At 34.0% G+C, this 16,900-nt stretch overlaps 1 protein-coding gene across 1 annotated transcript in view; it reads left to right on the top strand.

Annotated features, from left to right (window-relative positions):
- Nucleotides 1–16,900, top strand: part of Kcnq5 (potassium voltage-gated channel subfamily Q member 5) — a 544,104-nt gene that overhangs the window by 232,430 nt on the left and 294,774 nt on the right. The gene's annotated exons all lie outside the window — the stretch shown is intronic.

Here is a 16,900-nt window from a genome sequence, read left to right as displayed (position 1 = left end):
CCTGGCTACATACTTTTCAACTGACAACTAGAAGTTACTAATAACATCCTGCACACATATGTACTCCTGGTCCTGGCAGATTCCAAGTGTGTAGCAATCATTTTGCTCTTCATTGGATGCTTTAAGGTCTTAGAATCATTAATGTAGAGTGATGGGAAGAAGAATTTTGTTTTACTGTAGAAAAATGCCACTGTACACAATGGTATATTCCCTATATGAATGGAATTTACAAAGCACATCACAGCAAAAGTGAAATAAAGCATGGCTAGTATTCATAACAGTGCTGAAACCAAACAAAAAAACTATGAATTAAAGATTTAAACCAAGCTATATACTCCTTTAGCCACTTCCTGGAGCCATATTGCCTGTGTCAACTTTCCTGTAAAACAGAAAGATAATAATAAACACCTTCAACACATACTAATAGCTGAGAGATTTAAATAATATGATCTTAATTATGGCAACAGTACTTCAAAATACCTACTATTATTAAACCCATTTTATAAACATGAATACTAAGACTAAGATAAATTAGAAAACAGCCAAAAGTCACATGATATAAAATGATAATCAAAACTGAAACCGTAACTATCTGATTCTGGAGGCTCTGTGTTTACAAATTTATTAGGCCATCTCAGAGTTTCCCCTCATGCTGATTTTAGTTCTTTCTACCTTGTTTATTTGAGTTATCTCCCTTTTGATCCTCCTATATGAGGATTTTAGTCTCATCTACAAAATGAAGCCAAGATAGATGATCCAGATGTGTGTTAGTAGTTAGTAATGTTTGTCTCCAAATCACACATTAGTGGAACCCTTTAGTTCCAGTCAATTCTTGCCATGGAACCACATTGTCAGTCAATTAATTTAAAAGCATGAAAACTTTCAGAATTCAGACACTGCTATGGTGTAACTATATACTGATAAAGAACTTTATAACCTTTATCATTGACATCTTCAGTACCTCTCAAGATATACTTAGAATATCCTTCCTTAATATGAAAACTACTTAAGCTTTCCATTTTTGCCACCTCCTCTTTCTTTGTATGAGTTCAAATTATTTTGTCCCAAACTATATTTTTTCTCTCTAACCTTTACAAAATTATTCTAATCCATTAAGCTCTGACACTGCTATAGCTGATACAGGCATTGATTGCTTATTAATTAATAACTGAATGATAAATACATGTGTGTACATAGACTTGAAGAAAAATAGTTTGAAATTATGTCTGTGAATCAGAATTTGCTTTACGGAAATAAAGAAGTTTCTAAACCCCAATTGAATTAAATATATCTCACAAAATCATCTTAGTTTTTGCTTTATCAGAGTTCCTCACAGCTTTCTTTATAATCCTTTCTTAAAAAGTGATCTTAAGAAAACACAACTTTGGCTTTGTTCTGATAGTTATTTAACCTGGAACTCTTGATAGTTAAAGCCCAGAGTATGTCTTACTAGCCTATTAAAATTCTCTGCAGTCGTAGAGTGCTTTAAAAGAAACAGAATGATGGAGAACAATGGAAATTATAATTTCACATTGGTGAAACCAGCCTGGACTAGTGCTGTGTTTCATTTAGATATTTGAAGAACAATATAGATAAATGGAAGTATGTTCCAAACAGTCAATAGAAGATTTTAAAATAATTCATGAAGAAGAATAAATGAAGAAACTCAATATATGTAATCCAAAGAAGGGAAATTGCAGAAGGAATACAGTAACTGTTATCAAATAATTGGAGAAATCTTGTATAGACTAGCAATTTAGACCTGTAATCTGAGACTCTGAAGAGCAAAACCAGGACCAATCCATGGACCCCCAAAAGAATTACATGGACTGTGTCCTGCACAAGATTGCCCAGGAGATAAGTGGGGTGAAACTATATTCAAGCCCTATGGCCTGAATTCAGCTGTGAGATATGGAGGTCCTTTTTAAAATTGGTCTATCTAAAGAAAATTTTTTTCTAACTTGTACATAAGTACTGTGTTATGTTGGCCCCAGTGTTTTAGTTCATAGAATAAAAACGTTTCTGGGGTTGGTCATTAATTTTATCTATATCCATATCTATATCTATATCTATATATTGGGGGATTGAACTCAGGGGCACTTATCCGCTGAGCCACATCCCCAGCCCTTTTTATATTTCGAGACAGGGTCTCTCTCTAAGTTTCCTAGGGCCTATGTGGCTGGAGCAAGCTTTGAACTAGGTATCCTCCTACCTCAGCCCCCTGAGATACTGGGATTACAGGCATGCATGACCGTGCCCAGCTGGCCATTAATTTTATAAGATAAAATGAGCTTCCTCAAACAACAGTGGGTTCTTGAACGTCTGTGACCCAGAAATTGGATAACCACTTAAGAGAAATTTCATTCTAATCATGAGACAGAGATGAGCTTCAATTCTGACGCTGACAGCAGCTGTTGAGAAAGTGGGCCTTACTGGAATGGTGCAAAAATGCCTTCAGTGAAGGCTGTGACAAGCCACAGGTGACTTTGCAGGTGGTATCAAGGAGGACCAGGTCACGGTAATAGGAAAGTGGAGCACAGTCAGGGGAGAGACAGGAACCCACAAGCTCTGGCAGCCCACATCAGAAAAATAGTGCCTGGAGGCAGCAGAACCCCCATACAAAGGTAGTGTCCTGAGGGGAAGGAGGCACCCCCACTTCCTAAAAAAGGAATGAAGATGGAAATCAACTATAAAACACAATAACAGGAGCTCAATTCTAGTCAGGACTTAGTCTCTGATACTCCTGAAATACCATGTTAGGATTAGTGCTTACTTGGAGAGCAGGATTTCAATCTTTCCAAACCAGAATTCCTTTCATCCTCACCATCTGGGCATTTGAGCTTGGTGCAGACATTTGAGCTGGTAAGGGTCAGGTGACTTTTACCTGAAGAGAGCAGCCTTGAGAGAGCAGGGGACTGGGAAACATGGAGTTTCTAATATTTAGGTCAACATTGTAACCAAATGGTTTTTCAGGTGTTCTCCAACCCTAAAATATCCTGATTTTATAAGGATACATGCACTTTTGTGCACTGAAGGATGGGGTTTCCCCCCCATTTTTACATCTACTTCAGGCAAACCCATGAGTTCCTTTTCTTCCATAGGCCTCCTTGTTCACCTTTAATAAGCCTAGCCCTTACAGAAACAGAACATTTTGACACAGCCTTTCTGACATTCACTTTAAGATGTAAAATTATTTTTTAAAAAATTCAAGGGGGTGGTGTTTTCAAGTAATAAGCACAAAAGATGTGCATCACCCTTGTGCCATCCTTCAGGATGTGCTCCATGATGTGAGTGAGGCCCAACACCAGGTCAAGGCTGGACACAAGTTGTAGAGCAATTTCTGGATGACCACAAGCCAGGGCTATGGTGATGGTCAGAGGGACAATGTGGTGACTTTTGTGCAAAGAACTCCATATTTTCAGAAGTCAAGAATTCAATGACTTTCTTTCTAGGTCATATCAAAATGTTCTCTTTCCAAAACTGCTGCATTAAAAAGTCCACACCATCAAAATGGTTCTATCAGAATTTCACCTGCACATGTTTTAGAGTACCACTATTTCTGAAGTACTGGCATTTTGACTGTAATTCTACTTGACTACTTCTTATAAAAATGTTAAAATTTGGAATCATGGTAAAATTATTACCTTATGTGGTCAGATACTTGGGCTTTTATTATGATTAAAATGACATCAGGATGAATAGCCCTGCTACTTGCATGATTTTTTTTCTCTTAATTTCTCGATGTTGATATTCAAGCTAGGCAAAAAATAAATAAATAAATACAAGAAATTTCTTATGCCAGATATTAAAGCCATCATCATTTTTAAAACCAATTTATTATAATTCTATTGTTCTGAAAAAATTATATTACTCCTTTGCCCTTTTATCTAACATATAATCAGGTAGAAATTTTATACCCAGGGAAAAAAGTTATATGAAGTACAAATAATCCAACAGTGAAGATTTCTTACTTATATCATCATAATGACTGTAATTTATGTTTAATGCATAGGCTTTTAAAAGTTAAATACTCAATAGAAAATTATGATGGTTATTTCTCTGCTGCTTAATTTTTTCTTTTACATTTTAATGATTTGAGGATGATATGTTGAAAAGCTAGCACTTCAGGTAGATAACCCTGAGATTCCACACACGGGGCCAGGAATGAACTGACTTTGAGTACTATCATAGTCACTGGATGAGCAACCTCTATACCCCAGCCTAAGTACTCTCTACCCACTATGTTCCTGTCATCACCATACATTTCAGAGACAAGAACTGTCATCCACATTTAATAGACAGTAAGTTACAGCAAAGAGGGGATTTATTCATTATTTTTTAATTTAGAGGAAGAGATTATTTAAATATTTATCATATCTTTAGTTTGACTTCTAATTTTTTCATTTGACCAAGTTACATATTCTGATTCTGAATCTGCAAGCCTATTCTGGGAAACAAATAGAAGGAGATTGCTAACTGCTGGTTTTTTCCTGCTATTTTCCTCTCTTTACAATGCATTTACATATTTATGTTGTAAATGCTGTTATGATATGGCTGCCAACTCCCTCATCATTGAATCTGTTAAATAAATAAGTGTGTGTTAGAATCAATTGATAAAGAAATAGCTACTCACTCAAGCTGAAGTTTTGTTTTACTTGGGTATAACTTCCTTGCAGTAATAACTAGAAAAATGAAACAAAAATATTCACAATTATGCTTGACATATAAATCCAAAAAGAATAATATTTAATGTAAATGTAAACTAAAAATCACTTTGTTAATTCATTAAATACAGACTAATAAAAGCCAGAGTGAAATCAAAGAAACTTCCCTAGGTTCCACAGAGTGCAATATGATTCTATAAATGAAGTTGCATCTTCCCTTTGTCCCACTCCACTGAGTAAGAGTCCAAGGATTCTCTCCACCAGCAGCATCTGGGGACTGGCCCAGCATTCACCCACAACTTTTTCCCCCCTCAAACAGGCCATTGAAGAAAAGAATGTTCATTCTGAGGGTGGTGAGAGAAAATTTAATCTTTTCTTCCTGTGGTCTGAATGGGAAGCTCCTCTAAAAGACTGAGAAAAAAAAGGGCAACTGCCAAACAAACAAATCTAGGTTTCCAGGAAATGGCACAAGCTTCTTATTAAAGTTTTCCCCAAAGTCTACTTACCTGCCCCAGTAACTATTTGCAGCCCCAAATAGATCTTCAATAAATATTTAATGACTAGAAGGATGAACAAATAGATGGATGGATGGATAGATAAATGAACAGGTAGACAAATGGTTAGAAAAGGAACTGATTTTAATAGAACTAGTGGTATCTAAACATACACCTTCTGTTTCTCCGTGTACCTCTCTCTCCCTTCCCTTTACTTCCTAAAAGAAGTGCTCTGGGCACATGTCTGAGTCATGATCTAATGTGTTATTAACCTGCTTCTAAAATTAAGTTCTGAAATTTTTTAATCATTTCTTATTTTAAGTTGAAACATGGAGGGTTACCTCTGTGATAATGTCACTCTTGCTTATTCGGATCCCAGAATATTTGTCATGAGAGGATAGGAGGGCAACTCATAGAAAATAGACCAAAAGGGTACATATGCTATACATATGGCTATTATCTGTCTGGAGAGTCTCAGAAGAAAAAAAAAATGCTAGGAACTACTCTGCAGTAGTAATAATAATAGCTGATACTTGCATAATTTGAATGATTTCTACATGCCAGATACTTGCCCAAGAACTTCACATGTACTGTTTCACTTGATCTCAAAAGCTGTGATAGGCAGTACTGCTTTCTCTCTCGTGTAACCACATACCATTAAGTAACTAGCAAGGCCACGCAATGAGGTATTGACAGAGCTGGCATTTGAACCCAGGCTTTCTGTGCTGTGACCTTTGCTTTTGCTGCTTTTCAGTGAGGAAATGTTTTCATTTCCAATTTGTGCAAAAAATGTGGAGGTTATACTCCAAGCAGCCCTAATGAAATACTCTCCATTACTGCTATGTCTGAGGACTATTAAGAATTTTTGTTCTATGATAAAAACTGGGAAAAGAAACTTTTGTAATTGGAATCCATATTTTACATTTAATTATTGTTATGTAAAATTATTCACTCATGCAGGTATTGAAGAGTCTATTCCTTGTAGACTTAAGCAGACAGCTCTTCTAATAAAACAGGATCTGAAAGAAATGTATGGCTTTCCTGCTCTGAAAGTCTCCAGAAATGAGAATGCTCAAATTTTTCTTAGATATCCCTCAGATGTCATACACACTTATGGAAATAATCTTCATTTTTATCTAAAACTTAATTATATCTTTCAGTATATTTTTAATCAATGACACCTAGTTTTTATTCTCAATAGTTTATATTTAGATAATCTTTCTATTTTATCTATTCTGTCTGGCATTAACATTACAAAAACTTAAATAAAATGCACTGATTGAAGGTGATATTCAAGTTTTAATGTTTTAGTTATATTACTTTATTGGAATTTGTAAGTACGCACTACACCTAGGGTAATTTAAGAATAATTATTAAAGTTTATGATCATGTTACACCTGTCACAAACATGGTATATCTCTTCTTAAAAATATACCATTGATTTTACAAAACCTCAAACCGCAGTAAATAAAGCAGTTCTGCAGGTATCTGTACAGTCTGGGGAGATTTAATTTGACCTCATCAAAAAGCTTACTCTAATACAACCCTCCAACCTTTTATGGACAGGGAAAGAACAGAACTGCTTACATGGTATTTCTGCTTCCAGATATCAGATGTGATTTATTACTGAGTAAAGCAGCCGGCACCATGGTTTTAACTGGCTTAGAAAAGCCTAGCTGTACTTTCTTCTTAATCATGTTAGTAGCCATTTTAGTATTTAATTACATTTTCAGAGCATCTTAACAGAACAGTGTTTTTAGTACATTAAAAATAATCTAGAAAAAACATTTTTTCTTCTTGATATGAGCCAAGTATGTTTCCTCAGACCAGAAGCATTCTAAGATAGCAATTTAATAGGTACATGTTTATACTTTTAAATTCTTCCCCTATATAGGTGCATACATGTCTATTGCAAAACTTTAAGAGAACAAGTATGTTGATATAAAAGTTGAGAAATTAATGTATAAACCATTAAACCCAGTAATGCATGTACTTTAAAATGTATCTTTGGATTAAAGCACCTTATTACAAATAAGTAAACCTAAATCTAATTGACATTATATTTAATGTATTAATTATTACACCCATTCAGCATTAAAAAAACATAGTTTACATCACAAAAGAGAATGCCTCTCCCAGTATGAAAGAGAAAATATTTTAATAAAATTATTTTTCTTTGCTGTATTCAGAGAGGGGAAATAAAGGAATATCATGGTTTTAGTTTTCTGGAAAACTTATTATGACTAATTTTACCAAGTTGGTTAGATAAGGTAGTTCCTATATTATTTCTTTAGGAAAAATTTTATAAAGTGAATTTGTTTATCTTCCTAGAAGAAAGAAGTGCACACTGAATTGCTTAGAGTAAAGAAGGCAGTAAAGTCGTAGAAATGGGGAGGAATGAAGTTCTGGGCCCTAGATGTCCTATCAACACAAATATTTATTGCAAATGAGTTAATAATCACATAATGAAATTTCCAGGGAAATATATTTTTACTTCTATTATGGTTTATATATTAGATGTCCCCAAAAGCTCATGTGTGAGACAATGCAAGAAGGTTTAGGGGAGCAATGATTGGGTTATGAGAGCCTTAACACAATTAGTGAAACCCTGACGGGATTAACTGAGTGCAAACTGAAAGTGGGTAGGATGTGGCTAGAGGAGGTAGGTCTTTGGGGGCTTGCCTTTGGGGTACGTTTTATGTATAGCAATGGAATCCCTCTCTCTCTCTCTCTCTCTCTCTCTCTCTCTCTCTCTCTCTCTCTCTCTCTCTCTCCTTCTCATCCTGTGAGCCATTTCCCTCCACCACACTCTTCCACAATGTTGTTCAGCCTCATGTCCAGTGGTGAGGAATGGAACCCGCTATTTCTGGACTGAGACCTTTGAAACTGTGAACTCCCAAATAAACTTTTCCTTCTTTAAAATTGTTTTTGTTGTAATCTTTTAGTCACAGCAGCAAAAAAGCTGACTAAATCAACTCCTGTTACCGAAATTACTAAAAACACCTGTATTAGCTAGTTGGGAGGCTGAAGCAAGAGGATTGCAAGTTTGTAGGCCAGCCTGGGCAACTAAGTAAGACCTTGTCTCAAAAAATTAAAAAATAAGAAAGGCTGGGGATGTCGCTTAAGCATTGAGTGCCCCTGGCTTCAATCCCCAGTACCAAAAATAAATAAAAAAATAAAGTATATATACAGTAAAACCAAAACCAAGCCAAAGAAAACAAAACAAAACTATTCTTTCTCAAATCTAATAGGGGTGACTTAATAAAAAATAAAAAGAACCAACTAGTCTCTTGTCAAATTACTAATAATAGTATTAATAATAACACTTGTATCATAATAGCTACCTTTTGAGCGACAGCCACAATCCAGGAACTGCTAGGTACTCCATATATCCCTGTTCTTGATGGCACCCTGAAATGTGAACCCCTCATCCTCATTTTATAGAAAAGTCAAGTTTTGTAACCAAACAGCAGAAAAAGAAATCAATTCCTAGTCCATGTGCTTCATTAAAATATAACTCCCAAGGGCTGGGGTTGTGCCACAGTGGTGGAGCACTTGCCTAGCATGTGTGAGGCACTGGGTTCAATCCTCAGCACTGCATATAAACAAATAAATAAATAAAGGTCGATCAATAACTAATAGAAATATTTTTTTAAAAAAATATAACTCCCAGGTCTGGGGCTGTAGCTTAGTGGCAGAGCACTTGCCTAGCATGTGTGAGGTCCTGGGTTTGATCCTGAGCACCACATAAAAATGAAACAAATAAAGGCATGCTGTCCATCTACAATCCCAAAATTGAAAGAAAGAAAAAAGTCTTTGAAAATTATATAGTCTTCTGGTTCTTTATTTTAAAAAAAAAAATGATATAACTCCCGTGAAATACCTGTATTTAAAATTTCACTAAAGAAAAAAAAAAAAAAAAAAGATAGTATGATAAACAAATTTCTCAAAAGAGCATAGCAAGGTTTAAAGTCAAATATTATTTTCTTTTTTGGGAGATGGGAGTAGTACTGGATATTGAACCCAAAGGGGCTTAACCACTGATCCACATCCCCAGCCCTATTTACTTTTTATTTTAAGACAGGGTCTCATTAAGTTGGTTAAAGCCTTGCTAAGTTACTGAGACTAGCCTCAAATCTGTGATCCTCCTGCCTGAGCCTCCAGAGCCACTGGGATTACAGATGTGTGCCAAAATGCCTGGCAAATATTATTTTCTGTAAATTTTGCTGTACATATTTCTTCTAATAACATTACCATTAATGAAAATGCTTTGGGAATCAGGTTCTGGAATGGCCTACAAATCTCACAGTATATTCCCTTTGAGTATCTTCATTGTGGGAAAGATAGTTTTTGTCTGGTAGGGATGAATTTCATTTTTAGAAGCAGCCTGAAAGCATTTGGAACCTTGTTCAGTGCAAACGGGATGACTGAAGTGGTAAATGTAGTATTACTCAAAACCCCTTGAAGAAAGCCGTCACAGCAGCATCACGGTAAAGTCAGCGCCAGCCAGCCAAGCCAGCCCTTGGCTTTGCGTTACACAGTCTGAAGGTGCATCACAAGTTCCCCTCCACAATAAATTAGGCTAAGTGATCCAATAATATGAATTCTCCATGAATAATATCATTGATTTTACAGGAATAAATCAATATTCGCTTAACTTAGATTTTGGCAAGTAAATTTTTCTCCATGTTGGAGTTCTCACTGCAGACTTTCTGGTTCATTTCCAAGTTTTATTGGAAACAACATATTTCATCTCCAGGCACTGTTTTCCTCAAATTCACATTATTTTGTCCATTTCACTTGAAAGAATACAATAAATGTCAAGTCCTCACTCTGTTTGCTCATCTTTCATAATGAGTGAGACATCTTGGAAGAAATTTCCTTAATTTTTACATTGTTTTGCTTTGAATGAAAATGTTTATTATATAATTGTAATGACTCAGCCACCATCTTCACAGTTAATTTAAATTGCTCAAGTCTATGTCCAATTTACTATTTCTACTGGTCCCACAAGTTCTTCATTTATTTTTACTTAAATCTTTACACTAGAAATATATTAATTGATAAAAATTTAAAATATGGTAAATAATATAACAATCACCAATGTGCATGATACTAACAAATACTTCTGGTTATAATAATTTATGTTTTTTGATAAAATTTCAGATAAACTTTTATTGCCCATCTCATCACATTTTTATATTTGTATTCCTATTTTTGTGGCAATCCATATATATATATATATATATATATATATATATATATATATATACATATATATGGATATATGATGTATAGAATTATTTATGTTATGTTTCTTAATTTGTAAAAATTATATTGTATGGCATATTATTTTCCATAGATTTTTTTTTAAATTTAACCCAATAAGGTGCCCCTTTGATGTCTTGGGAGAGATGGCTTTTTTTTAATATAGAAAATAATACTGTTTAATAATTGTTATTTAATATTTTGTTTAATAGAGTTTTAATTTTAAAACTTAACTTTTCAAAAGATTTTAAAGCAAACTTACAAGTTCTATTTTACCTTTTTGTGTGTGTCTGCCAAATACTATTTTATTGAACTCTTGAAAGAGAAATAAAATTATTTCATAAGCCACTGAAATTTTGTGGTTGTTTATTGTAACATTTGCTGTACCTTGTTTGTATGTCTCAGAGCTAGGCTATGTTATAATAACAAACCACACCAAAATTTTCAATATCTCATTGTTTTAATTCATTAATGCCACTATAACAGAATCCCATAGACAGGGTAATTTATAAAGCAGAGAGATTTCTTCCTTATAGTTTTGGAAGTTATGAGATTTAAAATCGAAAGTCACATCTGGCAAATCCTATTTTTCAAAACTAGCAATTTAATGAATAAATTAAAATAGTTTTACATGGTTATTGAATTAATGCTCACTTTGTTTATGCATTTAATATATTAAAATCTCCAAATATTTGAAAATATTTAAAGACAATTTAGTCAATCTCTCTTAAACATATAATTAAAAACACAAATTTTATATATCTAATTTTGGCACTTCAAATACCCAGGAGGCAGATTCAAATACACACAAGAACAACAAAATCTTCCTAAACAATAAAACACTGCTTATAAATACAAGAAACCTAAATAAGTACTTCTAATAAATAAGATTGACTTGAAAATTTAAAAACTGGTTTAAAATTACATTACATCTTTCTATATATTTTAGTAAAAATCCCTTTTATGTGAGAATCCCTTAAATGCCTCTTTAAAAAGCAGCATAAATACAAATTATCAAAACAATTTGGGGTCATTACTACACTTGCACTTAATACAGAAGTATTAGTACTGGGCATTTATTGTATTTCCTCATCTTCTATATATGCTCATGGTGTACATCAAGCGCCAAAGTCATTTGCCATGGAATTAAAATGACCATCTCATAATGGTTGTGAGATTGAGTTCAGTTTACAGAATTAAGACTTTAGTAAAGGCATAGATTGATTTCATTAGCTAGAGATTTGACCAGAACACAGGAACCTGGGCCTGTTTAGTTATATGGCAGATCATTGAGATTTTTGTGGTGTTGTTTTTTTTCCCACAATACCATCTGCTGCTCTGTTAACGGGTCTTTCAGGAAGAAAGAACTGCTTAGCCCATGGACATCTCTTAATTGTCACCCTCTCCCATTCCTTTTTAACATCTCATCACATCTTTTCCCATAACTTCTTCCTTAAATTTTTACCATATGATTTTTCCTAATGCGACAAATGCAAATAAAATACAAGTATTTAGTTTCAGTTGGTAAATGTGTTTTCTGTAGACAACACTGGAAATCTATAGATGCCTTTGCTTCCACATACTTCATTTTGAGAAATAGTTGAAAAATGTGGGCTTGGACAGAATCATTAAGTACTTTTGGGGTTCTCAGACTGTCACATCCCCAGGAGGCATTTCCCCCTCTGCTCCCAGACATCTTTGGAGGCACTCCACTTTCTGGTAACTACTTATTTTCAATACAATTTTCTATGCCTACTTCATGACAGGGAATTAATTACTCGTCAAGGAGTTCTTGTTTCCTGGAATATAGAGGCCAAAATCTGGACAGCAGGGGTGCACATCCCATTGTCATGAATGAGAACTGAGATAGACGTCGTGATATTTTTCCAGACTGCTTAACAACAGAGCTAACTTTTTTTTTGAAGTTCAAGTTCATGTGCATTTCATGTAGTTTATTTTACCTTTAGATTCAATTTTATTAGTCTGTTAAAATGGTTTGCTCTAATATAAACTTTCTTATATCGTTTGTTTCCTTTTCTATCATTCTTTCACTGCTCTGAATATGCTATTTTATAAGTTGTCATATCAAATTATATGATTAAATTAAGAGAATGTCTAACTTTTCTATGAGTAGATGTGTTTTGCTTAGAACTTATAACTGTTTCAGCTGCAATTGGGTCTTCTCTTTCTTTACATAAGTCATAATTTAACAGTCATTTTTAGATGAGCATTATGTTTTTAAAACCTTTTCCTGTTATACCATATCGTTTGACTTTTAGAGACAAATCTATAAACACACATAGCTTGTATAAATCTCTGTCATCATGTGCTAGAATTTCTTTGGGATAGAAGTCTGATAGAAAGTATAATTATTAGGTTTTATATTCTGTTCACTTTTAACTTTATTGGATTTTGATGAAGCACCCTTTAAATGGATAGACAACTTGCACTCTTACTATGAAATTTCCAATTTCCCCTCATTCTCATCGTACTTGATATTATCAGTTGTTTTAAATTTTTTCTACTTCTGATAATGAAAATGGCTCAACTTCATTGTTTTTAATTTCAGTACCTTAATTACAAGTAAGATTGAATATCTCTTCATATGTTTGCAACTTAGAGTTCTGTTTAATGAATTTCTTGTTCACTTCCTTGACAATTTCTCTTTTGTATATTTTTCTAAAAGATGTTATATATTCTAGATATTTTCTCTTTGTTATATATGTTACTACATATCTTCTCAGGCACTTTACTTTTCACAATGCAGTATTTTTATTATAGAGAAGTTGTATGTTTCTATACAGCCAATTCATCAGTTTTTCTATTATCTTGTGTTTTTGTGTCTTATATGAATCCTTTTCATCTTGCCCTAATATAATAAGGATACCTCTAAGAGTTTTGATTTATCAAGTTTATTTTTCATTTTTATATCTTCAAATCATTTTGGAGTTTAGTTTTATATATGGTATAAAAAGCAAATCTAATTGATTTTTAGAAGCAAACATTCCCAAACCATTTCTAGTCCATTTTCTTTTTTTTTTTTTCTAAATTTTAATGCCTCTTTATATATACCAAGGTCCATATAAGTTCTATAGGGCTTCTGAGATATATAGTCTTTCATGGAGTGCTTCTTTTCATCTATCCCTATGTCCAGTATTCTTTTTTTTTAAGAGACAGAGAGAGAGAGAGAGAGAGAGAATTTTAATATTTATTTTTTAGTTTTCAGCGGACACAACATCTTTGTTTGTATGTAGTGCTGAGGATCGAACCCCGGCTGCACGCATGGCAGGCGAGCGCACTACCACTTGAGCCACATCCCCAGCCCCAAAAACTTCAGTCAGTACAATGCTAAATAGTAGAATTGATCATTTGCAAAGAGCAAATGGCAAGAGCTTTATTTTTTTTAAAAAAAAAAAGGATAATTGGATTGATACATGTTTGTTGGAACAGAGAAAGTTAAAGATGTTGATAAGATTATATTTGAAACTCCTGGCTGTTTAGACTACATTACTTCTTGAGACTCTTCCCAGTTGGTGATTCTGCAGTTTGATTCTGCAGTTTGATCCTTATTTTTATGTTTTTTATAGTATACTCAGTGATAAAATGAAGTAAAGGATATAGATGGATGAATTTCTCTAAAGGTTTCTCATGCACTTGATTTTTTTAATGAACATAACAGAGGAGAAAAAGAGTATACTTTCCCATTAGGTAATAATTTTATAAGATGTACAATTGTCACTTCAAAAGGCAAAATGTCTCAAATTCAATTTTAAAAGACCAATGCTCTTAAAGATACATTTAATCTCTGAATTTTGGTCCTGCTGTACAAAGAGAGCATCATGTTAAAAGTGGACGTGAGTGGTTCTGGGATTCATTTGCATAATTGTTAGTGGTGCAGATCAGGGTACAGGCATCAACTAGGAAATAGTCTTTTTAAAAGTCCTGAAGGGCAAAGGGTGTAGCTCAGTAGTAAGCATATGCTTAGCATGCTCAAGGCCCTGGTTTCCATCCCTACAGCCACAGTCATAATCATAATCAAATTATCAAAAGCCTGAACCTGGTTAAGTATATCTTGAGTGAACTTCTTCTAAAGACATCAGATGTCCTAAAAATAAACAAAGATGTCCCTAACTGCAGTGGAAAAAATATGAGAGAATTCATCAGTTGATCATGTGTTCAGGGAAAGCTCAAGACTCCATCATGATATAAAGCTAAGAGAATTAAATTTAAAAGCTCAGAAATATTGATAGTGTTATTTGGCTCATCTTCCACTTTCAAGAATTCATTTTCTCTAAAAATCAGTGCTTTAAAATTGTATTTTGAGGGGTCTGAAGTAATTATGTACATACATAGGCATAGTGATTTATTCTTTTCTTTTTATTGGCACCCAACACACACTTTTAGGGATGGTTTACTTCATTTCTCTGCATTCTGCTGGGTTGATGTTGAGTGTGAGATGTCTTTCCAAGCAATCAAGGGAAGTTTGACAACACTGTATGTGTCATTGCACTAGCGTTATGGTCTTTAATGTTGGAAGCAATTTTTTTTTTCATGTGGGAAAAATAAATCTATATCCCATTTTGTTTTCAACTTGATTTAGATGGAATTTTAACGTGACTAACAAGTTGTGACTCATGTGGTTGTTGGTCTGTAATTAATCATAGGCCTAAGATCTATCAAAAACCCACTCTTGTGTGAGATTTCCAGTAGTTGTAAGCCTTAGGCTCACCAGTCTTCCTTCTCTACCCTCGAGGTATGTCAGGTAATCATTGTCTGACCAGAGGGGCTGAAAATAAGAACAGCACCTGTGCTCTGTGCTTCTCAAAACATTTAACAAGATGATTTTTTCCTTCTTACATTGTTTTTGTCTATTTTCTTATAACACCATTTCTTTCTAGAATAGTTGCTGCCTCCCATTCTCAAATGAACACTGTGTTTTTCTTAGGTGTACTCTCTTTGTAAAGCAAAGTGAGAAATGATAATGTGAAAAGTGCCAATAAGACTACCTTACCTGCTGAGCTCATGCTCCATTAAAAATCCTGAAGCAACCAATGTTGGATTTTATAGACTCCTCTTGAAAATTCAAAGGCAAAACTTTTTAAAGTATTTAGGGAAAGAAAAAAATAAAAAAAAGAAGGAAGAGTACAACATGAAACAGATGCACTTAGGATGGAGCTGTCATGGAAAGAAAGAACTGATCAGAATAGAACATTTGCAAGCAACAGGGAGAGAGAACGTCAGAAAGAGCGTTGTGTGTGCAGAGAGGCTGGGGGTGCAGGAGAATTGAATAGAAGGTTCCCATTGCTACCTCTGGGAAATCTCATGCCGCACCTCATCACACAGCTGGCAGCGAGTGAGAATAAGAGGAGACCATGCAGCAGCCTGGGCTGTCAAGAAAGATAAGGAAGTGGAAAGAACAAAGACAACAAAAGGCTAGAACCTAAAATTAGGCAGATTAAGAGGAGTGGAGGGGGTTCTTAAAATGTCATAGAAGCACAATAAGGTGAATAAAGTACAATTTACTACTGAAAAGATGTCACTGGTAAAATTAAATGCAACTAAATATTGCATAGTGATTACTATTGCTATTGCTTGCTGCATATTAAGAATCAATACCCTAAGGGCACATACAGTATGTCATCTTCATTTTCTCAGAATTCATGTGATGAGGTGAATCTCTGCCACACCAAGTAGATGTCTGAAGATCTGACTCAATTAAAAATTCTGACACATAAAAACAACTGGGGTTTGAATTCTTTTGCCAAAAGGTTTCACACAATGATGTTCTTACCTGAGTGTACTCACTTCTCAATCCAGGACATAGATTACAGCCTATGATTGGCTCCATCTTCAGGGATGCTTTGCCCGCTTTCCTTTAGGTAAGTTAAAGTGAATCTCTGAAGTCATATGTAATATTAAGTCTATAGCAATAAGTAGCCATTACTGGAATTCAATAGAAAGATTATTTAAAATGTTTAAAGATTCGGTCATGAATATCTTATTACACAACTCTTTCACTATATATAAGTTACTTCTCTCAACCTCAGTTTATTTATTCTTAAAATGAAATAATAAGAAGAACAAATTCATAGGGTCATTTGAAGATTAACTTCAGACAATAAACATAAAGCATTTATGAGAAGAACTAGGTAGTTTGTTAAACTAGCAATGATTCAAGAAATGATTGCATTTCTTATGTTTAACTTATCAGCTTCTTAGTATACCATTCAGTTTAGACAACTTCTGTACAACTAATTCATCAGTGCATAGTAAATAATAGATGCTGAAATATATTTTTGTCTGAATAAATTAGTACATAGTAAAACAACAGCTCCTGTCCTCAGGATGAATGCCGTCAACATGGAGAGATAGCAAATATAATTGACAATTACTAAAGAATGTACTGTTATAAAATGAGAATTTGGAACACTGTAAGAGGGACTTATCTTTCTAATAGTATGATCAAACAGGTAC

The sequence above is a fragment of the Marmota flaviventris genome, chromosome 6 (assembly GCF_047511675.1).
Source record: "Marmota flaviventris isolate mMarFla1 chromosome 6, mMarFla1.hap1, whole genome shotgun sequence".
NCBI lineage: Eukaryota > Metazoa > Chordata > Mammalia > Rodentia > Sciuridae > Marmota > Marmota flaviventris.
This window is presented reverse-complemented; position numbering and strand designations above follow the sequence as displayed.